The sequence below is a fragment of the Microtus oregoni genome, unplaced genomic scaffold (genome assembly GCF_018167655.1).
Source record: "Microtus oregoni isolate MIOR12 unplaced genomic scaffold, Mior012 000115F_ref0000277, whole genome shotgun sequence".
NCBI classification, from domain to species: domain Eukaryota; kingdom Metazoa; phylum Chordata; class Mammalia; order Rodentia; family Cricetidae; genus Microtus; species Microtus oregoni.
In genome coordinates this window covers 1061336-1089045 of record NW_024544744.1, presented here as the reverse complement: position 1 = coordinate 1089045, position 27710 = coordinate 1061336, and the positions used below count along the sequence as shown (strand labels likewise).

General features: G+C 44.7%; 1 protein-coding gene across 4 annotated transcripts in view; it reads right to left on the bottom strand.

The window, feature by feature from the left end:
* Nucleotides 1-27710, bottom strand: part of Elmo1 (engulfment and cell motility 1) — a 535377-nt gene that overhangs the window by 460908 nt on the left and 46759 nt on the right. The window contains exon 1 of one of the 4 annotated variants that reach the window (XM_041645695.1): nucleotides 1604-1754. The exons of the other annotated variants lie outside the window; for them this stretch is intronic. The gene's annotated coding sequence lies outside the window, so the exon portion shown is untranslated. Of the gene's footprint in view, nucleotides 1-1603; nucleotides 1755-27710 lie in introns of those variants that run through there. 4 annotated transcript variants of the gene reach the window in all.

Here is a 27710-nt window from a genome sequence, read left to right as displayed (position 1 = left end):
CTAGTTCCAGGACAGGCTCCAAAGCCACAGAGAAACCCTGTCCCAAAAAAAAAAAAAATAATAAAATAAAAAAAAATAAAAACCTGTCTAGAAAAAAAAACTTATAGGTTCTATAAGACACGATTTAACTCTGGTTTAATATTTTTCATGCTAATTAACCTTTGGTAACTAAGAGAAAACAATCCGAGTCCCACCAAATTTCCTCCTATCATTGCACTGGCTCAAGCTATCTTAAAATCTTGCAGGTTTGGCTGGAGGAAGAGAGCAGACACACAGAGAGCATTTGTGTTCACACTCTGCTTCCGCGCTGCCTGACAGCTCAGGACATTGGCTTTTCTATCACCTTCGATGGAAAAATAACAGGAGGTGAATCCTGCTGATGGCGGGTCAGAGCCAGCCCCTAACAAAGCTCAGGATGTTTTTATAAACTCTGTGTGTCAAGTCACTTGTAACGTGTTGAAGATCATGTGCAGACAGTGTTCAAACATCTTGCATTTGACAGCAGTGGCCATCCTAATAAGAAAAGTAGGGCATGGGGTGGGGGATAGTTAGCTTTTATCAACAAAAGCTAAATTAGCCGTCACAGGTTTAACTCTGAGAAGACACAGGACAGGAAAGCAATCAAATTGTTCTGTCTGCTCCAACAGGAGTCAGAGAAGTCACTTCTAATGACAGACCACATTTTCACTTTATGTCCAAATTCTCAGGAAAATCAAAGGCTGGGAAACTCAGCGGAGTGGAGCGTTTTCCAAAGGGGTGCCGGCCATGAAAGGAGTGGGTGAGCACCAGTCAGTTACCACTTGCTAGAGGAGACTCCACTCAAGTGCAGCCGAAACCAGAGCAAACGGGGGAGCTGCAGGGTTCCCCAGAAGCAGCTGGTACTCAGGCTCCCTCTGATCAGCAGTAGTCAACTCCAAAGCAACTGCCCAGAAGAAAGGACCACCAACAAGCTGCTCAGCTGTAGCTCTGGGGAAGCTCTCCCCAGTAGGGAGGGCAGAGGGTGGAGAGGTGGAGAGGTGGAGAGGCTGACATGCGACTCAGAAGTGCCAACAGGGCCAGCCTCTACCACCGCCATCTCATTCATCTTCTCTTCCGAAAAAAAAAAAAAGTTCTTTTTGATCTCAGCAATGCCCAAAGTTCAAACCCAGAGGGAAATGTGGCTTCTGAGATAAGGCAGGGGACTGAAGTGCTAACCGACAGATTAATTAGGACAGGCAGCTGAAAAGTCTTTTTGTCTCAAGAGTGGCCCTCTCCTCCCAGTGACTTCAGTCATCAGCTCAGCTCACTCGTCATCTGTCCCCAGGTAGGGAGACAGTGCAGGGTCACCACAAGGCCTGTCCTCCCTCCAGGATTGTCATGCAGCGATCTCAACTTCCACAAAATATGAAAGCGTGAAATAGTTAATCATCATGGTAAGACCTACAAATATCACAGCGACTGCATTGATAAGAAAATATCTGGTGGCTGAATCACTAAACTGAGGCCGCACTTACCAGGAGGATCCAAAGGTCAAGAAAATGACTCACAACTTGTTTCCAAGTTTCCACAGAAACCACTGTCATACTCCAAGGCCCAAAGGATGAGAAACTCAGAGTGCCTTTACCTCTGCCCTTGGTGTTCCTATATTATTCTTCCGTATTATTCGTCAGGTATTTCTCTCTTCAGAATTCAATTATGTTGTTTCTCACAAAACAAACACCACTAGTCAACACAATCTTCTATCGACAGCATTGATGAAGAACATATTGGGGAAAAAAAAAACCCAGAGAACAGAAACTTCGCACAGCGTCGTGAGAAGCAAGAGGAATTTCTGTCTACTGGTGAGAAGCAGATGGACACAACAGTTCTGGGGAAATGCTGGCATTGCCTAGTGAAACCGAAGTGTGTATGGTTTTCGTGATATCAGGACAGAATCGCCTCCTTTGTGTACACATGGTAGAAACATGTGCTCTAGGGGGCAGACAAAGGAGCCATCCACCTCCCAACACCAAGAAACAACTCACAGATGTCTACTCTAGGAGAAATAAAACACTCTCTAGTCACAGAAACTGTGTGCACTCTCAAGGACAAAGATGAACCCCTAACACCCCAACATGGGTGAAATCACAGATAAAATGCTAGTATTGAGCAAGCCACTGAAAATTTCAGGATAAAAAAAAATGTATTTCTATAAAGTTGAGAAACGTGTTGTTTATATGTATGTAACCTTAAAGATAAACAAATGAGTCATTAAAATGGTATTCAGAATGATTTTTATTAGAATGAGGACTGGAACAAGATTCAGGCTTCACTTGCTGGTGATGTTCTATTTATTAGGCTGGGTGCTCTTCCTTATTCTACTTACATACTCAATGACAATTGCAGATTCCTTTGTCATTTATTACCAGCTGCAGCTTTTGGTTGTCATTTGCTAGGAAAGTTTACTTTATGTAAAATGTCAAACAAGCATGACAGAGAACGAGACCTCCCCTTTCGAAAATCCCTGAAAGTCCCTTGAACAGACTTCAGTTAGTAGTCGTGTGGTGCAGAGGCCTCTGTGATGGGCTAAAGAGTCATTTCTTTCCTATGGGGTAAAGACACAGGTTTCTTAGATTCGTGCACTCAGCAGCTCACAACTATACCGCTCTGCAGCTGCAGTCTTGTGGAGCTGCTTGCTCTCTCTGAGAGGCCCTCATCTCCTCACCCACCCTCCACTTTCAGTAGTCCTTGCAGCCTTCAGAAGTTACTCAGAGCATCCGCCCATCTGGGCTTCCAACGAATCACTGAGTAGCTCCAGGGAGGTGACAGGGCTGGGGAGGAAGTCTCAAGAGGGGAAAACCAGAACAGCACTAAAGTGCAGGCCCAGAAATGCCTTTTCTCCAAGACCCTGTTACAAAAACTGATAAAAATAATTTTCAAAGACAAAATCCTACAATGACTTAAATTGCAACAGATATGAGTGGGGACCACCACTGAACCACTCTCCCGACCTGGACCTTGACCAAGAGTGTGTGAGGGACAGTGGCTTTGCTACTGGCGCTTAAAAAAAACCCAAGGAAATGGCAAGGAGCCAGCTCTCAAGTACTGATTACAGGGACTCTGTTCTTAACTCCACATTGTAAAAATAAAGAAATTAGCCAATAAACAGAAACAAAGAGTGAGGGGATGAGCTCTGACATCAGGACTAAGTGGGGCCTAGTCCTACACCAATTGACCAGATAATTGGATAAGACCTTAGTTTCCCTATCAGTAAAATGGGAACAAAACTTATACCTTAGTTTTCCGGATAACTACTAACTCCAAGAATTCCAAATGAGTCCTTGAGACACAATAATAGCTCAACAAATGATCTCTTTTCTTCTCGGAGATTACAGCAGCAAGCAGGTCTCAAGCATAATGTTCCACAAATACATTTTTGTGTTTCCCCCTCACCTACGCATCTAATCTTGAAAGTCATCCCACCTGAGTAATTAGTCCTTATTATAACTTTGAACTGGGCTAATAAGCTTTTTACTTCTCCTCAGAGCCAAGAGAAACATATGCAAGTTCATTTCAAAGTAATAAAAACACAAGTATTCAACAGAGAACTGTCACTCCCCTTCTGCCGATCGGATCAGCTAGTTTGAACGTTTAATCAAAACTTTCCATTGTGCTTCCAGACAGCTCCCTCATCCACCAGAGGAACTGGCCCTTGATACTTTTCTTGAGCAACTCTTCCTCATAATTACCTTTCTTTCCAACCCAGCATGGGGCAGACAGGAGTGATTATCACGAGGCAGCATCCCTTTCTCACTCTGACAGGCTCTTTTCTTGTAATCATTTATTTATTTGTATTTTATGAGCATTGTGTCTTGCCTGCATGTGTGACTGTGTGAAGGTGTCAGAACCTCTGGAACAGGAGTTACAGACAGTTGTGAGCTCCAGTGTGGGTGCTGGGAATTGAACCCGGGTCCTCGGAGAAGCAGCCAGTGTTCTTAACTGCTGAGCCATCTCTCCAGCCTCTCAGATAGGCTCTTAATGATGGCGAATGACACTGGAGCCAGCCATATATTCCGAGGCCTGTAAAAGGAAGAACCAGAACCACACAGTGGACAAGAAGTGGCGTACGAGCCATGACACCTGTAGGGACACATGACACAAGTGGTTTCTCCTGAAAGACCACACTTGCCTGGAACTTAATAGGTCACCTGTCGGTGACCAGATCGGGTGAACAATCAAGATGGTGCCGGCAGAGATGCGCCTGAAAGGCGCTTATTTCTCATAGGCCACGAGCAAACCATCTCGGCAATCCAATAGGCAGAGTGACAGAGTAAAAAATACAGTCATTCATGGGACAAATCCCTGTGTGGAATATTTTGTTCCCTGCCTCATTAAAAGAAGTTCAAGGTTTATTAGTTCATGGAGCTGCTTTAATTCAAGCAGGGCTTTCCTTTTAAGAGGCTCAACACATTATCGAGAACCCTTAATGGCTGTGCAAACAATGGTACTTGCTGCCAGCCAACACACCTACTGATACAAGTTCAAAATGTAAAGAGAAGCAAGCCAGAATTCTCAACCCCTTCTTCTTCCAGGTGCCTTTGGAGGCCCATTTTCAGTTCCAAGACATCTGAACGTGGGAGCATCCAATCAGGGAGTAAATAACACATAATTTCTTATTTAATATTTCCAAAACCATGTTCAAGCCATTATCATGGGGAAAATCTACACTGTGTTGGACTCGTTTATGCCTCTTTTCTAATTGTTTTTCTTTTTCCTCATATATGGGGTAAGGGCTCTATGTATAGTTCCCAAACAGCTAATCTGGCAGTGGCTCAGCTTCCTTCTGCTTTTCCCACAAGCTCTGCTTTATGGTACTCTGAGATTTTACTGAAATATTGAGCCCAGCATGGTGTATGTAACATCCAATCAGAATGGATACTGGCAGGAACATGGCAGTGAATTCTGCCTGAACACCAGCTCAGGGCAAAGGAGGGCTGTGGCTGAGGCTTTACTATTGGTAGACAGTCATTTATGATCCCATTTCTCTGTATTGCCCAAAAAATTTACTAGTGAATTCTTGGAAGTCTCATTAAGAGCTCAATATTCTATACCCAAAGCATCCCTACCACGGGGCACATAAGACCACGTTCACTAATGGTATTGGCTTGGTGTTCCTATCTCCCTGGCTCCTACCACCCTCTCTCTACAGAAGCCCAACAGCTCAAAGTAGTCTAATAACCTCCAACAGTATAGCTCCCTGCTAAAACCTCGAAAACTAGAAGTCCCAGGAACAACTTCCCACCTCATGAGCCAGTAAATAGGTATTCAACTGTTTTCTCACCCAAAGCGCGAGTTCACACCACACAAAGGAAAAGTGGAAAAGACAGTTTTAAAGCTCACAATTCCAGCCGGGCAGTGGTGGCACACGCCTTTAATCCCAGCACTCGGGAGGCAGAGGCAGGCGGATCTCTGTGACTTCGAGGCCAGCCTGGTCTACAAGAGCTAGTTCCAGGACAGGAACCAAAAGCTACAGAGAAACCCTGTCTCAAAAATAAAAAAAAAAAAAGCTCACAATTCCTCTGTTGGCCATAGGCCTGACCCATTGCTGGGTGGTGGGCGTTTTGTTTGTTTTGGTTTGGGTGTTTTGTTGTTTCGTTTTTCTTCGTTTACTAAGGATCAAAGAGTTGCAGGAAATCTATGAACCGGAGCTGACAGCATCCCTTAAGCTTCTCTTAGTTAGAGATCTCCTTCCCCACAGTATGTGGCAATTCTCAGAGGTCTCAAGTGCTCACCTTAAAGACATTTGAATCAGGAATGGATTCACAGAGCTGGCCTCACAGACCTGTTCAAAGGCAGCGAACCAGCGCCCCTGAGAGGGTAAGACCCTAAGAATTGCCTCTTCCAAAGTCCCCTGGGAGGCAGAGCAGGTTAAGAAAGAGGTGCTGGTCCATCCCCCAGGACAGATGAGACCTTTCCTTTTGCCCTTTAGCCTGACTTGGTTCTAACTGAAAAGAGACTTAGGGACTGATGGCTCAAAGTGATATAAAGGCCTTTTTAAGTTGTAAACATCCTAATGATCAGCAATTAAAATGGTGTGGGGTGGGAAGCCTTTCAGGATTTGAGAAGAGCCCCTGGGAAGTCCTGCAAAGGACTTTCCAGTTTGGGAGAAGACCAATCCTACTTAGCACCAAGAAATACATACAACTCAGGCGCCATCAGCGTCAAAAAGCCCACGCCTGACCCTGCAATCCCAGCTACTCCGAAGTCTGAGACAGGAGGATCAGAAGAAATTCAAAGCCAACCTGGACAAATTATTGAAAGCCTGTCTCGGGAAAAGAAAGGGCTAAGACCTTGAGATACAGCTGAGGAGCACAGCAGTTTTCTCATAGGAACAAAAGCCCTTGGTTAAATTCCCGGTACTGGAAAAATGAATACTGAGCAAAGTCCATTAGGGCCTTTCATTCTACCTCACAAAAGCTCTAAACTATGTCTTTAAAAAATTAAAGTGCAGGGCTGGAGAGATGGCTCAGAGGTTAAGAGCACTGATTGCTCTTCCAGAGGTCCTGAGTTCAATTCCCAGCAACCACATGGTGGCTCACAACCATCTATAATGAGATCTGGTGCCCTCTTCTGGCATACAAACATACATTGCAGGAATGTTGTATACATAATAAATAATAAATAAATCTTTAAAAAAAAAAAAATTAAAGTGCAGAGGACCCTAGACTGGTTACGCGGATCTAGTTGTGAGCGGTTTACAACCACCTATACCAAGCTCCAGAGATCTAACGCTCACTTCTAGCCTGAGGGCACCTGGCTCACGTGCACATACACACATAGAGAAAATTAAAAATATTTTTTTAAAAAAAAAATTGGCATGTAAGTCTTTACCTCTGGCCATTCAGCTTCTCATTATACCTGGCACTTTTTCTACTCAATCCATTTCCTGCCAGTGTATTCGGTTCCTAGGTCCCAAATCATGCATGCTTCTGTAGACAGAGAAGAGATTCCTCCCTGGCAAGTTCCAAAGGCAGGAGTTGCCAGAAATACAACCAAAATTCAGAGACAAAAAATGCGCGAGTGTCTGTGAGCAAGCGAGTCTGCTGGTAGCACAGCAGGAACCCAGATCTACCCAGATCCCAGTTTGCCTTGCTGGGGCTGGGGAGCCTTGCTGGGGCTGGGGACTGAGGCAGCAGTTGACTCCGGGATGCTCTTACTTCAGGAGGATGATGCTTTGGCACTGTGTGAGCAGTGCAAGGACCAGACACAGATGAGGTCCACATTCCTCTTTTTTTTAAAAAAAAAATATATACATATATATATATATGTATATATATATATATATATGTATATATATTTATTAAGTATACAGTGTTCTCCATGCATGTCTGTGTGCAGGCCAGAAGAGGGCACCAGACCTCATTACAGATGGTTGTGAGCCACCATGTGGTTGCTGGGAATTGAACTCAGGACCTTTGGAAGAGCAGGCAGTGCTCTTAACCTCTGAGCCATCTCTCCTCTGACACCCTGGGGCAAATGTGAAACCTGCACCCAGAAACTGAAGAAGCCTGCAAATAGGCCAAACCAGGAGTCTGCTGGTGACTCTATGATTAATGATGCAAAAAGAACACTCGGAAAGCTGGTGAGAAAGGAGCCAGTGCGTCCTCCAGTTCACACAGATCCACAGGGAAAAGGACACCAATGAAGGAACCCACATCCAAGGTGGATGGTCCCCACTGCCAGGACAACGCGGTGAGAAGCAAACACTAGTTATAGTTTTCTGTGCTAATACACTGATCTAACTTGACGAATTCTTGATGCTGCCCCTCTACAATCTACTTCTCCAACACTTCTCTTTCAGAGAGTGGCATCCCTGTGCAAGCAGTTTTACACTCACTCTAAGTGGGTCTCTTTTCATCCTGAACATTCATTCATACTTGCTGCTAAGACTTTCAAGTCCAGTCTCCTAAGGTCCCTTCCAACCCTGTCAATCTCTTTTCATCTCCACTGCCACAACCTGCACCAGGGACACCGAAGCAGGCTCCCAACTGATGCCTCGTGCTCACTGTTCTTTCGCAGAGACTGCACAGGGGAAAGCATCCCTTCCTGCTTAGATTCTTCCAATGGATATCTAGTGCTCTTCAACTCCTCCACAGGCCCTTACCTTGCACCCGATTGCCTGCTCATACTTGCCAGGCATAAGTCCTCCTCTGCAGGTCAGCTCCTCGGGCCTGAAAAGCTCTTCTGCCTCCTTAGAGTAAATGGCCTCTTTTCAGAGAATTGTCCATGATTCACCTGCTAGCTCCTCAGATACTCAATCTGCTACCAGCTTCTTCTTTTCCCTTTCTAGAACTGATCAAAATGCAAAGCAATACGTTTTTGTGTGCTTATTCATTTTCTATTCTTCTTTTCCAATCCACTGCAGTCTCCATGAAGTCAGGGACCATGCTGGCTTTATTTCCTTCTGATATCCACTGCACAGCACAGTACCCAGAACCATGGTATATGAAATCATCTGCTGAATGCTATTGAAAGGAAGTAACTTAACTTCCCTGTGAGCTATAACAAGAAGATCGTACAATCAGTGTGCCCAGGTCATGGAGAACAAGCCAGTACACAGCACTCCATGGCCTCCGCATCAGCTCTTGCCTCCAGGTTCGTGTCCTGTTTGAGTTCTTGTCCTGGCTTCCTTTGATGATGAACATTGCTGTGGGAGCATAAGCATAAACCCTTTCCTCCCCAACTTTGGTCATGGTGTTCCATCACAGGAACAGCAACCCTGCAGTCCAAATTGACCAAAAAGCCTCTTGCTTGCTATATGAGGGATGAAACAGAAAGACCAAGCATGGCTCTGTTCAGCCTCTGCTGAGAACTTCCTAGTAGGAGACACAAATCTTGACCACTCTACTTGTATGCACGTGACCACAAAAGCACAACAGCCCCTGATCTGATGGTTGCCAACAAATAATAGAGGACATCTTCCATACTTGCTGGTAGGCGAAGGAAGCAGCAGGATGAGAGAGTGATCTAATACACAAATAAAAATTCGTTAAGACTTAAAGGAAAATACCAGCAAGTAAGTAGTAGTAGAATTATTAAAAAATAAGGGGTTTCCATAGATACAAGTGACTTGCCTAAGGTTTCACAGCTGTGGTTGGGTAGAAATGGACACCAGGTGTGAGAACTTCGCCACCACTCCACCCATCCACTATACAAGTCCTATCAGGCAAATGCACTGCATGCTTTTGGTACTGTTATCATCACTGCAGGGAAAACCACCCACAAATTTCTAGTCTACCAAAGACTGGGGAGAAAGTAGAATTAGGGAAACAAAACTTCATGAGGTGAACAGAAGTCTAACAAATCTGGTAGTAGCCTACCACCCTGCACTACTGGAGAGATAAAACACAGGAATATTACTGTTACTGCCTCTTCGGCTACATCAATGTGTCCTTGAATATGTATGTTAGAGACTTAAATCACTTGCAGCATTGGAGGAGGGAACTCATGTTTATTTCTCTCAGGGATGGGTTAACGTAAAGTGTAAAAGGACTTTGCCAGTCACTTGTCTCTTACCCAAAGGTGCCTCCTACCATGTCACATGAGGAAGATGGCTCCTCACCAGAGGCAGCCCTCAGTCTTAGATTTCTTAGGCTTCACATACAAGAAACAAACTTCTATCCTTCAAAAACTGAGTCTTATGCATGCTATTTTGGTAACTGCGATGGTTAACTGTGATTGTCAATTTTATGGAATTTAGAATCACCAAGGAAACACCTCTGGGCACGCAAGTGGTTTTCTAGACTAGATTCATTGAGGTGGGAGGATCAAGCCTAATGTCGGTAGCATGTTCCATGGTTTCAGACTTGGACTGAATGAGAAAGGGAACACAGCACAAGGTCCGTTGCTCTCTGTTCCCAAACCAGGGATGCAATGTGACCAGTGGCCTCACATTCTTCAACCGCCACACCTTCCCCACCATGGCGGACCCTGTACCTTCAAACTGTGAGCCAAACTAAACCCTCCCTTCCTTAAATTGCCTTTGTCAGGTATGTTGTCAAACCAAGAATTAGTGCAGTAGCACCAAACAGACTAAAGCAATCCCTTAAGTGATAATTAACCAGGTAATATATCAAATTAAATATAACAATGACTGCTCTCACAATAAAATGAAGGCTCTGCCATTAGCGCAAATGGAAACTCAAGAGAAAATAAAATTAAGAGTCAAAGTTTGACCCATCTACAAATCACTCTCCAGGCATATTTATAGCCATAGCATAGGAAATGCAGTATTCATTCACACTGTCTCCCGGGAATTCCTTCTTAGCAGAGTTTTGTTTCTTCTTTAAAAACATATTCAATAATAATGGTGGTAACCCTGGGCAAGTTTCTGAGTGCTGTGTACTAAATATTTTAAGTTGCCTATTAGCTTTCTCTACAAATCGGTTGATTATGCATGTAAGACATGCTTACGATGCCCCACTGTTTCCAACAGGCTCGTTAACCTATCAGAACTCATACCGCTCCATGGACAAAAAATAATGGTGGAAATATTTTTAGGCACTTGATATAATAAATTTAAAACACTCTGAGAAACACTTGCCTTTCTTTCGAAAACAAGAGGAAAACTACTTCTTATTATTTAGAAACCACTAGTTTATACTCTTTCATAATCTGGACATGCATGAAGCATATTGGAAACACCTATTAAACTTATTTGATAGGATGTCCCTCCAATTGGGTTATCAGCAGTTTGCAATGCAATTCAGGTTACCACTTAGGGTAGATCCACCACAGGCATGAGAGTACACCTACAGAGATTTGGCTCATTAATACAGGTACAAGCTTTGAATACTTTCTAAAGAAGGATTCTGTCTTATGAGTGCATGAACTTTGACTTCCCATTCAAATTACAAGGCATCTGAGACAAGAGTTTCAAGACTTCACAGATGAGAACATGTATATAGCTTCAACTCTTTGTATTCTTATTATATTTTTCAAGATTTTATTTGGAAGCTTCGTCTCTATTTTCTGTTTGTTTACTGAGTACCCTGTTTCCTTTTTATCTTATGGCATGTGTTACAGGGACCAACTCTAATCATGGATTCCTCAGGCAACACTTAAAATGACGCAAGTGTGAAGTGTATTTTCCACCATGGAGGTATTTGGTGGCTTCTGTGTTTTCCCGGTGGCATGAAGAGGCTGTGTAAACACTGTCTGCTCGGTGCTACTTGAGCAGTACTCTGTAGAACTATGTCATGTCATCCACTTGGATCATACAATCTGAAACCTCATGAAAAGATTTAAGATGTTGCTATACCATTTGATTATTTAGAAATAAGCAAGATTAATGAGGTGAGACAACCTTAAATAAAGAGCGAGCATGAGACAAAAAGACCCAGTGAGCAAAATGATTAGAAAAGAGAAAAGAGAAAAAGCGTGGTGTTTCTATTTTAATGCTGGGAAAACACTTAAGTTATTGATCTATTCAAGCAGGTGTCTCAGAAATGTGACCCTGCCAACTGGTTTCTTCCACACTTATCTCTAATGAAATTCAGAGGTTGTAGACAAAAAGGCATGAACAAAAATGCACACAGACTTGTCTGAACTTGTGACCGTGTTCACACGGCACTGCAAGTGTTACATAGGGAAACAGACAGCAAAAAAGCATTCCGTTCATATACTGGTAGAGGGGAGCTTGTTTTTGTTTTTTGTTTGTTTTTCGTTTTTGAGATAGAGTTTCTCTGTGTGGCCCTGGTTGTCCTAAAACTTGCTCCGTGGACTGGACTGGCCTCAAACTTAGAGATCACCCTATCTCTGTCTCGGGATTGAAGGTCTGTACCATCATACCTGATGGCGTGTATTGTTTTAAGTTCAGCATAAGAAGACACTTCTTTGGAAATATTTTGAAGGCTATCTTGATTTACTATTTTAGCTGGAGTGTGTGTATGCCCCTTGACCACCTGAAAGTCTGTCTCAAGCCGATATCTGACTTGAGTCTTACCCACAGTAGTTAGTACTCCAGAGTGAACCATAAAAACATAAGTCAGATCATGTCATTCTCTATTCAGAACCATCAGAGGCATCCCATTCTATTTAACAAAATGTTCACAGCACCCTGGCCTCTGTGTGTTCTCTTTAGCTTCACTGAAGCACCTCTGACTACCTGCTAAACTTTCATCGGTCCCCACCACCACCAATACCACCACAGTCCCTTGCCAGCCCACACAGCTTAGCCCCTGCTTCTTTAGCAGCAAGTGGAGAGATTTTAAAAAGAATATTTAGGGACTGGGAGACGGTAAGAGCACGTGCTCTGCAAGCATGAAGACCTACGTTCAAATCCTCAGAAACCCTTCCTGTAAATAGCTGGACATGGCTGGACATTTCTGTAACTTCAGCAGTATGAGACGGAGACAGCCAGATCCTGACAGTTCAATGGCCAACCAGTCTAACCGAAAGACAAGCTTCTGGCTCAGTGACCAGGCAGAGACTAACAGGAAGAAACGCACAATCCGTGTCTTGTGGCCTCCACGTGTACATACGACACCCACTCCTTGGATTCCACTTCCAGAGATGACATGAGCTAGTCTAGGATGAGGTGAGGCATCTATAAGAAGAGCCTGACTATGAAGCTTCAAGAACAGGGATATGGGCTTAGCCCGATTTTCACTCAAGTCGAGAGGAGAACAGACATGTTGTCAAGAGCTGATCCAGCAGAGAACCACGGACTTGTGGCTCCAACAGGGGCACTTTGCTCCTTTATAGTTCTGGGGACTGGAGTGCAAGATTCAGGTGTCAGCAGGGTCAAGATCCTTCTGCAGGAGCTAGGACAAACCTGCCTGAGCCTCCGCTAGGTCCTCCCTACAGGGCAGTCTTCAGTTCAACCCATGCATGCTTCTTTCTCTCTGTTTCCTTCTAAAAACACCAATCATACTGGATCTAACTCCCACTGCACTACAGTACACTGTCTTAAAGAATGCATCTGCCACGACCCTACTAACTAACAGTCACATCTTGCGGTGACAGAAGCACCTTAGGTGAGACACAACTCTAATCAGAAAAGGCACAAAGAGTCTTAGTTCAGTAATGTTTGCCCAGCACGTACTTAGGGACATATTTTCACAGAAAGAGAAGTGGGAGGAGGGGGCAGAGAAGGAGCAAAAAAAGAAAAGGAATAGGAAGAGGAGGAAAAGGAGGAGGCAGAAGAAAGTAAAATGACAGTGAGGACAGATGTAACCAAAGCCTAGAAAGAACGGAAGTGCCAGCCATGATAGCTTGGAAGATAGCAGCTGGCATGGAGGCTGAACAAAAACATTCATGGATACTCAAAAGCTAACTTACTGTAGCCAAAAAAAAAAAAAAAAGGAATTTTACAGTGTTGTAGTAAACAGTAACCACATTCTGTAGCTATCTGCTTGCGTTTTGAGGGGAGAAGGTCGTTTGTTTAGTTTTGTGCTGGAGCCTGACCCCCAGGGCCTGCTGGGAGGCTAATCTTTCTATCATTGAATCACACCCAGCCCAAATCCTGTTGAGGAAGCTGACACCACAATCCCTGTGCCACCACATCACAAAGAAGGCCACTTCAGCCCTCTGAGGGGTGAAGACAGAAGAAAGGAATGCAGTCTTATAATTTGGGGCAGGGCATGTTGTGGCTGAGGAAACCACATACTGTTCTGACCCTCACCAATATCAGGCTATCCACTAGGGCTAAACAAACGTGGAGAAAGTGACTGACCTTGTTCCCCCCCCCTCGCCCATCAGGAAGGCTCACATTAGATCTGTAACACCGCATATCACACACGGAAGAGACCCACAGCACACTGCTGCCAACTGTCCACGAAGTAGCCCGGGAGAGGTACTTATAGTAGCACATAATGGAACATTCTGCTGCTGCTTTGAGACATGTGGCTCCCAAAACAACACCATGTCATTTCCATGTGTTTGAGGCAGGCCTTCCCCGAACAACCCTGAAGCCCAGGGAACCACCAGGCCACTCCCATACCACAACGCTTACTCGTTTTCAGGTTTTCTCTTTTCATAAAAGTTATGTTTTCATTTTAAAACTTTAATTCAAGGAAAGAAATTACAATGCAAGCCCAAAGCACTATTTTCCACAGTAGCAAATTAGAGAGAGCTAATCTGTGGCCACACTGTGCCCTGTTATCTGTACCTTGTCACTTTAATTTAGCACAACCCCAGCCCAGCAATGCTATTCTTTTTGATTTCTCCACACAGCAGAATTTTAGCCTTCATACCGAGTTTCAAAGAGTCCATAATAAAACCAGCCCACATTAAGCAAAACAGCCACATAAAACCTTTCCTTTATATATGGAGAAAGGGGCTTTCAAGTTTCAAAAGAAAAATTCTAAATGCCAAGTAGTCTTAGTGACATTTTAAAAGGGTCCACTTTGAGAGGTTGAATTCTTGTCTCCACTGTGTTGATTGGCATGTGTGTCTTTCCTCTGTCAGAACCAAAGTGGTTATTACTGAAAACGTGTACGCTATATTACACTGAGGAGACACCTCAGGTATTCAAGAGTCTCCACATGAAGAACTGGCAAGCTGGAAGACAAACTTCCCGTTTTGCCGTCTTGTAGAGCATTAAAAGGCACAGGAGACAACGTGAGCTCTAGTACAGGGGCATACTAGCTTTAAGACCCTAATACCCAGCCTTTGTATCTGGCAATCTAGCAATCCCTCAATCCTAGGAAGCAGGCTATCCAGACTGCAGTAGAAGCAAATGTTTTTATCTCCACCTGTGAGAGTGTACAAAGCATTAAGCAGCGGCATTTCAAAATCATCCCTTATTGGGTTCATGCAACCTCCGTGATGCAGAAATGCTCTCTGCAAAAAAAAAAAAAAAAAAAAAAAAAAAAAAATTTACCATTACAAACCATCTCCCATTGGAAGTCACCCACCTTCCAGTTTTTCATAGCCTTCCCATCCCACCTCCCACTCATCTCCTAAAATTGAAAAGAAATTCCCCAGCATTTCCAACTCCTACAGCGCTGCACATGAAGTACATATCATCTGAGCTCTCACTCTGCAAATCATTTGGTTAGAAATACCAGTGATGGGTTAGTTGTCGAGAGCCTATCACAGCAGCGAGCGGCACCAGCCCATCCTTAGCAGGAAAATGTAGACTCTGAAGTTGCAAAAGGTGACTGGAATTCAGAACTGGTGGTCCAACCACAAATCAGAACTTCACAGTTATCACCAGGAGCCAGAAGTTGATTCCTTAACTATGCTGAATTAGATGTTCCTGACAAGGCGCATGTCCTCTCTGCACGGTCAGTTCCTGGCCGCTTGCATGAAGGGATCGGCTTCTTATCAGGCCCACACACCCTCATCTGGCAGCAGACAGCAGAACTCTATCTACCAGCAAAGGGGACTGGGAAAGGAAGAGCTGAGGAAGGTACCTCAAGGAATCCATAGCTTATGACGCCCTGCCTTGCTTTGCCTGGATTCACAAATGCACAGAAGCCTAGATACAAAGGAAAGAGGATGTCACAGTCTGTGACCTCAGGCCCCACCTGCTCTGAATAGCCTATGTCAGGGGATTCTATTTCTAATCCTTTCCACTGGTCCACAGCTTGGGGCTCACCACAGCTTCCAGCTCAAGAAGAAAACAGCAGAGTCAGTGACTTGCTCCAGGGTCCACACAAAGCTTGCTGGCTGTCTTGTTTCCTTGCAAATGGAAAGCAAATCTTTTGAGGTTTGAACCTTGCCAATGCTTACCACCTCATTGTCTAGGCCTCTTCTCTATCCCTAGGTGCTCAGGACCAGGAGTTCCACAGGAAAACAAGAGGACAGACTAGTTACCAGCACCAACCATCAGAGCCCAGGTGGTCAAACCTTGACAACAAGCTGATCTAGTGACCAAGAGATGCTATCTTCCTCTACGGGAAAACAAGGGAGGAGAAAGAGGACTTCTGCTTCAAGTCTGAAACGTGGGGTTCAAAGTACACAACACAGAAGGGCCAAGCCAGGCACAGGAGTGGCTACTTGTAAAGGCACTGGTATGAAGCTGTACAGAGACATAACAAAGGAACATAAAATTAGTCAGCCGAGAACCTGTCACCAGTAAGAAGCACTATCTCAGTTCCAGTCTGTCTGTCTGTCTTTCTGTCTCTCTCTTTCTCCATCTTCTTTTCCTTTCCCCAGTGTCTCTGTGTGTATGCACGTGTACATGTGTGTTTACCATCTGAAAAAATCATAGCAAAATGACAAGGTTATTATTATAGCAGCTTGCACACATGGCCTTTGTCCCTTACAGAAGAACCCAGATGCTCCTGTCTGGTGTCTAACCACCCAGCAACACAATGCCCCCAGGTGCAGGCTGACTTACAGGTCACAGTTTCCAATATCAGGCTCCCAATCTTGAGCACTCATAGAACACCTCTCAGACAACAAGTGGCTTTTATCTCAAAGCCATTAGGGACAGTAGGCTCCAGGACTCAGTACCCAGGGGGCCTAAAGCAGGAGAGGCGGCCATCTGTTCAAAGAACACAGGAATCCCAAGGGAAGGGTGCAGTGAGCTGCAGGAGGGTGGGCGTCTCAGCCGAGAACACTGAGTGGAGCACTGAGCTGCAGAAAGTACTGTCATCACACACCAATACAGCACAACCTTAGCCCTGGGGAAATGACAACCTCAGGCTGTCAGGGAGGCAGAGTGTTCCCAATAAAGGTGTCTATTGTGATTAAATCTCTCAGGTGCAACCCAAGAAAACTAAAGATACTTGGAAGAAATCAAATACTTCAATACAGTAAGCTTTTTATTATTTTTTTGTATTGCTTTTTATTATTTTTAAAATAAAACCCTTCCCTTCTTTTTCTATACTTGAAAATTTCCAAAAGGTAAACAGGAAGAAACAAGGTTAGTTGCTGCTCCAAGGCTAAACCTCTCCCTAACTGTAAGACACCCAACGTGGCAAGCAGTAACTCTAAGGAACCGGAAATCAGCTGTGTCCGCGAGCTAACATAACCAACTCAGAGAGAGGGCACAACTGGAAGCCTGCAAAGGCACTGGTCTTAGGTAGGGTTATTATTGCTGTGATGGAACACTGTGGCCAAAGTGACTTGGGGAGGAAAGGGTTCATTCGTATTACAATCCCACATCACAATTCAACATCAAAGGCAGTCAGGACAGGAAGTCAAACAGGGCAGGAACCTGGAGGCAGGAGCTGTTGCAGAGGCCACTGAGGAATGCTGCTTACTGACTTGTTCTTCATGCCTTGTTCAGCCTGCTTTCTGAAAAAAAAAAAAAAAAAAAAAACAACCCAGGACCACCCAGTCCAGGGAGGGCTCCACCTATAATGGGTTGGACCCTCCCATCAATCATTAATTAAGAAAATGCCTCACAGGCATGTCAGCAGCCAGGCCTTAGGAAGGCATTGTCTTAATTGAAGTTCCCCCTCTCATTAAGTCTATCTTCTCCAGCACAATATTTGAGAGACTTGGGCTCTACATTCAACAAACAGAAGAGGTAGCCACGAGTTAAAGCAGACAGAATGGGAGCCTGTTAGGTTAGCACAGCTCTATCCCAGGTAGGATGAAGCCCAGCTCCTCCTGATTCACGCCTGCCTTCACATCGCATAGCCAAGCATGAGGCCTATCAGATAGGGGACTCCAGCTGCCCAGCGTGGATGTCTGGATGTCTGTTGCTGCCTGATCATCACGCTCAGCTCCTGTTTACCCAGAACTCCCCAGGCTCCCACTCAGCTTCCCTTGCAGGTTGCCTACAGATTAAAAATTTGCCTATTGGCACAATGAGCCATCAATCCGTATCCTGTTGCCCAGTTCCAGGAAGCATGCTAACCGCACCGGAACTGGGAGTTGCCAGGTTTTGGAGCAGCAGATGGTAAAGGTTGAGGAAACACAGGCTGAGGGTTTCCCCTTGGCCACGGCACATTCACCTGTAAGTCATCCCAAGGTTTACCCAAGCCCCAGCTGCACACATTCCATGACCACAAATGCAGGACATCCCACCATGCAGGGGTCAATTAATTCCTTTCTTTCAAATTCTTTGTAGCAACCTCAAATTTAAAATAAATAAATAAAAGCACAGCGTCAGTACAAAGAGCCATCATTCATCTTGGAACATGTAAGGGTAATCTGCCAACCAGATGTCTCATCAGCCACAAACACATTAACGCTCACTCCATCATAAGCACAACATGGCCATCAAATCGGAAAAAAAGACATCACTACACGTTCCCTTTGCTCCTTGGCCCCCATTCACATGCCACCCCAAGCCAAAGGAAGCAGCTTAGCTTCATCTAGTGCTTTTCGCTGCTCCGTCTCGAGCTTCATTCACGCTGAAACACTTCTCTCTGCCTTCCTTTGGTTTTCCTGACCTTGACACTTGGGAAGATTGCAGGCTGGTTATTCTGCATAATACCTCTCAAGTTGGGTTTGCTGGAGGTTTCCTCTGCTTGGACTCAAGATTGTGCATGTGGGGAAGAAACACACAGGAAAGTGAAGTAGCAAACTTTTCCTGACTTGTCCTCAGGCCCATTGTTGACACTGTCCCCTTGTTCTCCAGTCTTTACTGTCCCCAGATTCCTGAAAGCCCAAGGAGCAGGCAAAACAAAGAGCACTGGGGTGTATCTGGTATCTCCTCTGCCTTGTATGGTGCAGATCCACACTCTGCCACGGAACTGTTACCAGAGATGGGATAAAGTAGTGGGAAGGAAAGAACAGATAGGATGTGTTTTCAGGAGAAAATAGAGAAAGGTAATTCTTCCTTTTTATTCATTTATCCATACCACAGACAAGTGTGGAAAGCCTCTTCCTTGGACACATGACACTAGAGCCCAGTGTAGAGCCCAGTGCTCCAAAGGAGAGTACGGCGTGTTACAGAAATACTATACCTAAATTAGTGTGGGACAGCACTGAGAAAGGATGTTTGACCCAGGCCAGTCCAACACAAGGAAGAGTCCAATTCTTTATAACACATGCAGGCACCTGACCGTAGACATAAACAGAAAGGTAGGTCTAGTTGTGTGTAAAGGTGCGTCTCATTCAACAGCCACAGGAACCACCGAAGCGTTGGAAGCAAACTGACCAGACCACAGGGACATGTTTGTGAACAGTATGAGGAAACCAGCAGAAGAGAGCAACAGGAAGCAAAAGGAAAGCGAGGTGCACAAGTTTGTACATGAACAGACATCCGAAAGGATGGCTTCCAGACTAAAGGCCAACAAACGCTAATCTGGGGCAGAACAGTTTCGCAGAAACAGGGGCAGGCTCTGTGGAAATGCAGGCTCCACAGACTTCTACAGGAGTAGGGGGTAGAGGAAGGGGAGACAACAGGATGGCCCAGAGGGCTTCTGCATCAAATATATAGTGTGGGCAGCCTTTGACTATAATGAGAGACGTGTGACTAATTCAACACTTCCAGATACAAAAGCAACCTCCTAGTCTCTCAGTCATAGAACCAGCATCGCATCCTGACAACAAGAATACCTCAAGGACAAATCTGAGCTACGGATGGGCATCAGGGCATGCTAGGTTACAGCTTATCATTTCATTACATTTCTCTCCAGTGTCACGGCTGTAAGAAGTACCGTGGGCGGAGCTGAAGCCACTTTCATAGTATTGTCCTGGGAGACCTGTGGATCCTTGCTATCTCTCCCCCACTGCCATCTACTTGCATTTCCCTAATAACTGCAGTAGCACTGGAGTTGAGCAGCCTATCGAGAGTCTGATTTTATAGTCTATGCCCCATACATTTGCTCTGAAGCAAAGGAAATTATGTGCAACTTTGCATGATTTCACAAGATCTTTTGAAAACACCTGCCAACACGCTAGGGTGTTAAAAAGCTAACCGGGGAAACTGTAGATGTTTTCATTATGATTATTTGTTGGAAAGTAAAAATGTCACATTTGGAGGGAATCAAAAGGTACTTATAGCTCTTTTCTCCCAACATAATGTGTATGTGATTTAGTTCGTGGAAAGCAAGAACCTCTTTTTTTTTTTTTTTTTTTTTTGGTTTTGGTTTTGGCTTTCTCAAGAGAAGACAGGGTTTCTCTGTGTAGTTCTGGCTACCCTAGAACTCACTTTGTAGACCAGGGCTGGCAGCGAACTCATAGCTTGCCTCTGCTTCTCCAGTGCTGGGAATTAGGATGTGCACCACTATCGCCCCCTCTCTATTTCTTATTTTAAGTCACTTCTCTTTATATAATCAATCACCAAATACTCAAGTCTGAGACCAAGAATGGGGACATTTGAAATCTGTGCAAGGCTACAGTGAAGAAAAACAACGATGCAGATTCACAGGCTTTATTTGATCTATACAGAGAGAATACCACAGCGTCATAAATATTTCTTGAGTATTTTCACTCTTCCTTGTGCGTATTTCATCCTTTGAATTCATATTCTTCCACTTGCCTCACTGCGCCATCCTAAGCTGTAGCTTGCCACTGCTGATGCTGGTGAGACCCCAGTGTGTTTCCATGGTAATGGAACCTAGGACAGCCAACAGTGGGCCTTGCTTCAGATATGACCACTTCTTCTGCATTAAGTGACTTGAATACCTTTCAATTCCTGTTTTCCCTAAGGACACTGGAGACCACAATAAGCTCTTGTAAGAAGACTTACCTGAACGTTAACTTGCAGAATGTAAGCGAAGGCTTCTAACCCAGACCTAGTATAATTTTCTGATTTTCTAAAGTTAAAAACTTGAGTCAAGCGGTGGTAATGCACTCCTATAAACCCAGCACTGTGGAGGCAGAGGCAGGCACATATCTGAGTTTGTGGCCAGCCTGGTCTAAAGACTGAGTTGCAGGATAGCCAGAGAAACCCTATCTCAAATAAATAAATAAGTAAATGATCAAGCAGCCAAACTTGGGACCAGGTATACCAGACGGTGATGGAAAACACCTTTAATCTTGGCTCTTAGGAGCCAGAGGTAGGCAGATTTCTGAGTTCAAGGTCAGACTGATCTACAGAGTAATAATTCCCAGGAAAGCCATGGGTACACAGAGAAATCCTGTCTCAAGGAAAAAATAATTTAAAATTAAAAGCTTAATGTAGACAATCAGGAGGAGTGTGTATAAGCCCCTGCAGTAGTAGAAACAATAGAGACCCTGCCTTAAAAAACAAGGTAAAAAAAAAAAAAAAAAAAAAAGACAACTACCAATACATTGTCCTTTAACTTCCAAATATATCATGGCATGCACAAACCCACATTCACACACCACACACACACACACACACACACACACACACACACAAGCAATGGCCATTAACAGCATCTGTAAGCAGACTCATCAGCACATTCCTGCCCACACAGTGACACAGCAGCATGGGTCCTGATCCCCAGTGACCTCCCTGTATGCAGCACCAGCTCCTCTGAGCCTCAAGTTTCTCATGAGCACAGCGAATAACACACATCCATTAGAACTGCCAAGAGAATTTAAGGACCTCAGATTGCAGTGACCAGCACAGTGTCTACCAATACAATAGAGGCACTGTTTACCGCCCTTTTCTACTCCCAGGGCTACTTTTCATTAGTGTATAAACATGTAAAACGCAGTGAAAGACTTCTGAGCTAGATTCCCAATCAGTTAGAAAGTAAACACATTAGTATTTTCCTTCCTGTCCTTCGAGACCTTATAGTTTCTGCTTTAAGCTCAGTCCACACGCCATTTAAATGTGAACATCCAATAATTATGTCTCTTTCATCTGAAGCTATCTTCTCTATCCCATTCCAGAAATGGAATAAGAAAATTGAGGGGGAGAATAAGAAAGGACTGGTTTGCTGACTCTGTTTATACCCTGCTCTGTTAGATTCTTCTGTGTTTACCTCTCAGCAAGCATTTCCTGGATACTTGAAACAACAGAAAACCTTCCTAGTGAGCAGTAAGGAAACCAGGACACCCATGCTTCCTCCGGAGACGGGTGAGAAGTCAGAGAACAGCATGTAATGCTATTCCTGTCACAGCATGCTGTGTCTACCTGCTGTCACCCATGGTGCCCATCAGCCTTCTATCACTGACAAAAATACATGAGAGAACTTAAAGGAGGAAGGATTTAATTAAGTCGGGATTTCAGTGCCTAGTTGTGTGACTCCCTTCAAGTTGGGTCCATGGCAAAGACAAATAGCATGGTGGGGAATGCCATGTCAGAGCAAAGTAGCTCCCCGTCCTAGGGCTAGGTACCATAGAGTTGGAGTGGAGGGGATAGGAAGGAGGATCCCAGGGCATTCATTCTTCAAGGACACACCCACAATGACCTAGTTACTCTAACTAGGCCTCGTGACCTAATGTTCCCACCATCTCTTAGGCAGCTTCGTCAGTTGGACCCAAGTCTTCACCACATGTGACAGACCACGTTAGAGAGACATTAGTGGGCCAACCACAACACCCACTAATCCTTCTTAGATAATAGAAGAAGGACAGCTGTGGTCAGAGCATTTTGACACCCATGTGTCACTACATGCCAGATGTATTCTAAGATGTGCCACTAGATGAGCTGTGCTCTGTACAGTATCCTGGATACATATATATGGTATAGGCTCCATGACGCCTTGAGGTGATTGAGAGACATGGTAAATAAGACACATACTATGAATACACTCTAAGATGACTGAAAACATAGTGTAGAAGGGACTGGAGAGGCTCTTCAGTGGGTAAGGGTGCTTGCTGCTCTTTCAGAAGACCTGGGTTTGGTACCCAACATCCACATGGTAGCTCCCAACCATCTAAAACTCCTGTTCCAGGGATTTAATGTCCTCTTCTGACCTCTATGGGCTCCTGCACACTTGCACGTACACATGTATGCACTCGCACATGTGCAGACACACACACACAAGATGATAAAATATCCTATAGTAAATACTTTAACTAAGAACATAGTTTACTCTTAAAGTACTTTGATACAGTCGTCTGTTAACAGCAACAACAAAAGCAAATGTGTATTTCATGGGACTATGACCTAGACTACAGTGTCACTGAACAACAGGAATTTTTCAGCACCCTTATTATCTTACAGGGTCACTGATACATATGCACTGTCATTGGTCAAAATGTCACTAGGTGCAGACAGTTGTATCTCTAAGCAGAGTCTCTGCTAGGCCTGGGTGTGCAATCATCTGTGAGGTCTCAGCCTCATCCCTAAGGAGCACAAGAAGGACTTGCTCCTAAAACACCACAGGCTCACAGGACAAGGAACTGTTCTAACACGTATCATGAAGTACACTCACCAACACAAGCCAAATGCTTATCTGAAGGCCTGTAATGGCAATCTCTGGTCAGGATACCCAGCCTATGTCTTGGGTGAACAAAGATCTTCAGGGTTGAACTGAGTGTGTTCTCCCAACCAGGACATTCCTTAGACCTAGTTGGTGTTCTAGGTTCTGACTCCTGCTTTAGTCCCCTCTCCAGAGTCTGCCTGCAACTGATAATGAGAGCCTGTATCGTGTCCTGTATTTAATTCACTCAGCAAACTCTTAGGGTGAGGGAATATCCCCAGAGGGCTGTGATTTTCCTGTCTATCAATCTGAATCCCACATAAATGCTTTTAGGTCAAGAGCTACTGTGGGAAAACCTCCAGGGCCCCAACTCACATTCAAGAGGATCCTCCTCCACTTAATACCTAACGCCCTTTCAGCCCAAGCAGAGGGGAAACCCGGTACAGCAGCTTCCTTATCTATAGGCTCCACTCCCACTTACTCAACCAACTAGTGATCATAATATTTGAATTAAAGACTGTGGCTGTGCTGAACTTTAAAAAAAAAAAATCCCATCATTACTCTCTAAATTATACAGTATAACAACTATTTACATAGTATTTGCATTACATTAGGTTTTACAAGTCATGTAGAGATGATTTAAAGAGTCCCAGAGGGTATGCATAGGTTACATGCAAATTCTGCACCATTTCTAGGCAGGCATTTGCGCATCCAAGACATTTGCTATCTGAGGGGCTCTTGGAACCAATCCGCTGACACTGAGGGATGACTGCATTTGCATGTTAGCTACTAGGCAAGTGTGTAAAAAAGGAAGAAGGAAGGGCCTTCTCGCCTCTGGTCACCACCCTTTCAGACAATGCATGAGACTGTCTGTCCTAGGGTTTCTGTTGCTGTGAAGAGACACTATAACCACAGCAACTCTTATACAGGAAAAAAAAAAAAAAAACATTTTCAGAGGTTTGGTCCATTATTACCATGATGCAACATGGTTGCACACATGCAGACATGGTGCTTGAGCTGAGAGTCCTGCATCTTCATCACCAGGCAACGGGAAGTGAACTGAGATACAGGGCAATGCTTGAGCATATATGAGGCTTCAAAGTCCACTTCCACAGTGGCATAATTCCTCCAACAAGGCCGTACCTACTCCAACAAAGCCACACTTCTCAACAGTGCCATTCCCTATGAGCTTCTGAGGGCAATTACATTCAAACTGCCCACACTGTTCCACCTGGAACTGCAAGCAGCTGTTTAGATTGGAATTTTGCAAATTCAGAGACCTAATGCACTGTGCTCAAGTCACCTGTGGTGACACTCGTGAGATCGTGACAAACCCTGCTCATTCTCCAGTTCTCAGTCCTCAATCTGCGATGACAGACATGGGGATACTAACGTCCCTCCAGCCACATACCGCCACATACCAGCATGAATCCCTTCCTCCCAGAGTCCTCCGGAAGCTGAAATGCAAATCCGCAGGTTATTTGGCACAGGATATGTGTTCCAACACTTGCTAATTCCCTCCCCCGCACCATGTGATGAATGCCAATTAATTGTGCAGAAGCAAAGCTATTGATTTAGTGACAAACACACAGGCTTCTGGGGACACTTTAGCTCTGGTCCTGCCACACCCTAGCTATTTAATATGGCACATATTTAGTGTGTCACTGCCTTCCACAGCAAAATGGGGTAACAGTCAACTTCATGGGGAGTCAGGTGCTGTCAGTGAGAAGAGCAAAGGACATCACACAGCATATGCTCCTTGAGTTCTTAGGCCCTTTAGCTGTCAGTCAGCAAGATTCTTTACTTGACTATGCCCCCAGTGAGCCAGGGAAACCAGCATGCTCCGGTGATAAAATACGAATGACTATTAGTATATTGCCCATATATCACAGATGCTGTGTAAACAAGCCATGAAGCCACTGGGGTCGGCTCCAAAGAGAAAAAAGGCTGCTGCTCCACGCGGCAGCCTATTCACCCTTAGGAAGCACAACATCGCCTTTTATTTTTATTTTTATGTGTTTACCTATTTCTAAAAATTCATAAAAATCACTTGGGGGCATAAATGCCAATTACAAGGCATTTTAACTAAAATATGTTTTTAAAGCCTCGGGCATTTGCTAGCACAAATTAAGTACTACATCAAATATAGATGAGCTCATTTGGAAAGTCTGCCGACTTCCCACAAACATACAAGCGAACCAGGAAAGGAAGGAAGACATCAAAAACCACCCCTGACAACACTCGAGGACGATGGGTAAGATCCCTTTCATCAGGCCAGGAAGGAGCAAGTCCATGACTGTGGCGACCAGCACGCCAATCTCAGTCCAACTCCTTATCTCGCTTTCCAGACCAACGCCTTGTCAAGGAAGAACTATGACTTAAACCGCTGCAAAGACGGCACAGAATCCTCTGCTTTTAGGGCAGAAGACAAACCTAGGCTTTGTTAGGTTTCAGCACGAAACTCATCAGACCTCACTGCCACGCCATTTTATAGGCGCTAAAGTATCCCTCCGGGAATAGATCAGTGAAATGTCTCTTTCAATCTGGGCTTAAAAGGGTGAAATTCTCAAGAAAAGGCTCATAAAGATTTTGCCAAGGACTTAGAAGAGAAACCAAAGCCCTGGCGCCCCCTTATCCAGAAGGTTCAGCAGAGAGAGGAACTTCCATCTACTCCGATATTGTATCTGTAGCAGGAGCCACAGTCATCCCATCCAGAGGAAATCAAGGAGCCCTGTGGGCTGAAGATGCAAGAGCAAGCATGTCCAGTAAGCGGTGGAAAACCAGAGTCTAGCTCTCTCTGTCCCTCAGTGAGAGGCTAGGAGTTAGTCATATTCCCTGCTAGGCAGACATAGAAGGATAGAGCCACAGATAGGTAATAAAAATGGCCAGCTTCTTCCTCGCTTTCTTGACTTGAGACAAAAAAACTTGTTGAATGAACAAAAGAAATAAGAAAGACATGGCTGTTCCTAGGTAAAATGGAGGAGAAGGTTTATTGTAGATATGAGGGAGAAAACAGAGAGGGGCAGAGGCACATACATCTGGGAGAGTCCAGAGTGAACAAGTCCATGTGAGTGATCTGGGGTCAGGTGAGGAGAAAGAGCAAGAGAGGAGCCGCCAACCAATAGTGGCGGCCTGGACCAAGAAGTCCTCTTCTCTGTGAGTGCAGAGTGAGTGAATATCTGGCTGAGAAAATGAACATGATCAAGACCCCCCAGCCTGTGTCATCTGCATTCTTCCTGTTGGGACACCTAAACTCAAGGTCATGGGGTTCTGAACATACTGCTCCCAAATTGGCACAGCAGAAACAGGAAGGTCACTCACACCCATTCCTCATCATTGCCTCCTGAAATGGGTCATAAAACTTAGAAATGCTTTTCAGATCCCCCCAGAAGCAAGTCAGATAGGCTCCAATGAGGGGTGCTTCTCAATGTTTCAGGAAAGGCCTGAAGCTAGAGAGTGCCGAGAAGAGACTGAACAAATAGGCCTTGTGAAGTCTCCCCAGCTCATCACAGTTAGATCACACTCTATATCCAATCACAGTCTACAGGCTGTCCACCCGCTGGGGTTAGAATCTGCTAGAGTCGCAGTATCTGCAGCAGCCTTCCCCCTTCCAGATGCTACCGAGACACTGGGAGCCCCTTGCTTATAGACTATCCCGGTGCCAGGATTTCTCACGTGAGAAGTGAGTTAACATCAAACGTCAGATACATCCTGCTCCCCCACTCCATTCTTCCCTTCAGCCTGGGAATCAGAAGTTCTGACTGTGGGCTCTGACTGTGAAACCTCCAGGATTCTCGCAAAGCTGTAAGAACAGTCTCCCACCTTTGCCATATGGGCTATTTCTCTCATCAGAGACCCCAGTCAAGTTGAGTGCTGGAGCACCCCTACCACTGAGCACACACACACACTCACCGCCATGCAGTTGCCTCTCTGTTTGTCCTTGGTATTATTAACACTTCTACCACCAAACACACACACACACACACACACACACACACACACACACACACACCGCCATGCAGTTGCCTCTCTGTCCTTGGTGTTAGTAACTCTTCTAATTAACTCTCTATTCTCCAACAGTACATCTCAGCATCCTCTTGAACTCTCCCCACCCACCCAAAACTTAACAATCTGTCCTCAGACCTATTTGTGCATACAGGCTTGCCTCCATCTCCATGTCATCAACTAAGCTCATAGTAAAAAAACTCTGAATATCTCTCCATTATTAGCCTGCCTCTTGTTATAGGAACGGCTAACATGAAGCTGGAGGAGGGTGCGAGTAACATATTTTACCTCTGCAATACTGCCCTAATGAAAATAGGAGGCCTGGCTGTTGGTGAGAATAATCTTTGCTGTCATTTGGAGCTGAAATGTCCTCAAAAAGGATCATTCATTGATGAAATCTTTAAGAACCATAGTGTGAGGAAGGCAGATGTATTACCTATCTCTCTCTGTCTCCTGGATTTTGTTTTGACTTCCCCATGCCATGAGGTGGGCAGGCAGATCTACAACATGCTCAATGCTATAATATAACTGTTTTAACCATGGTCCCCAAAG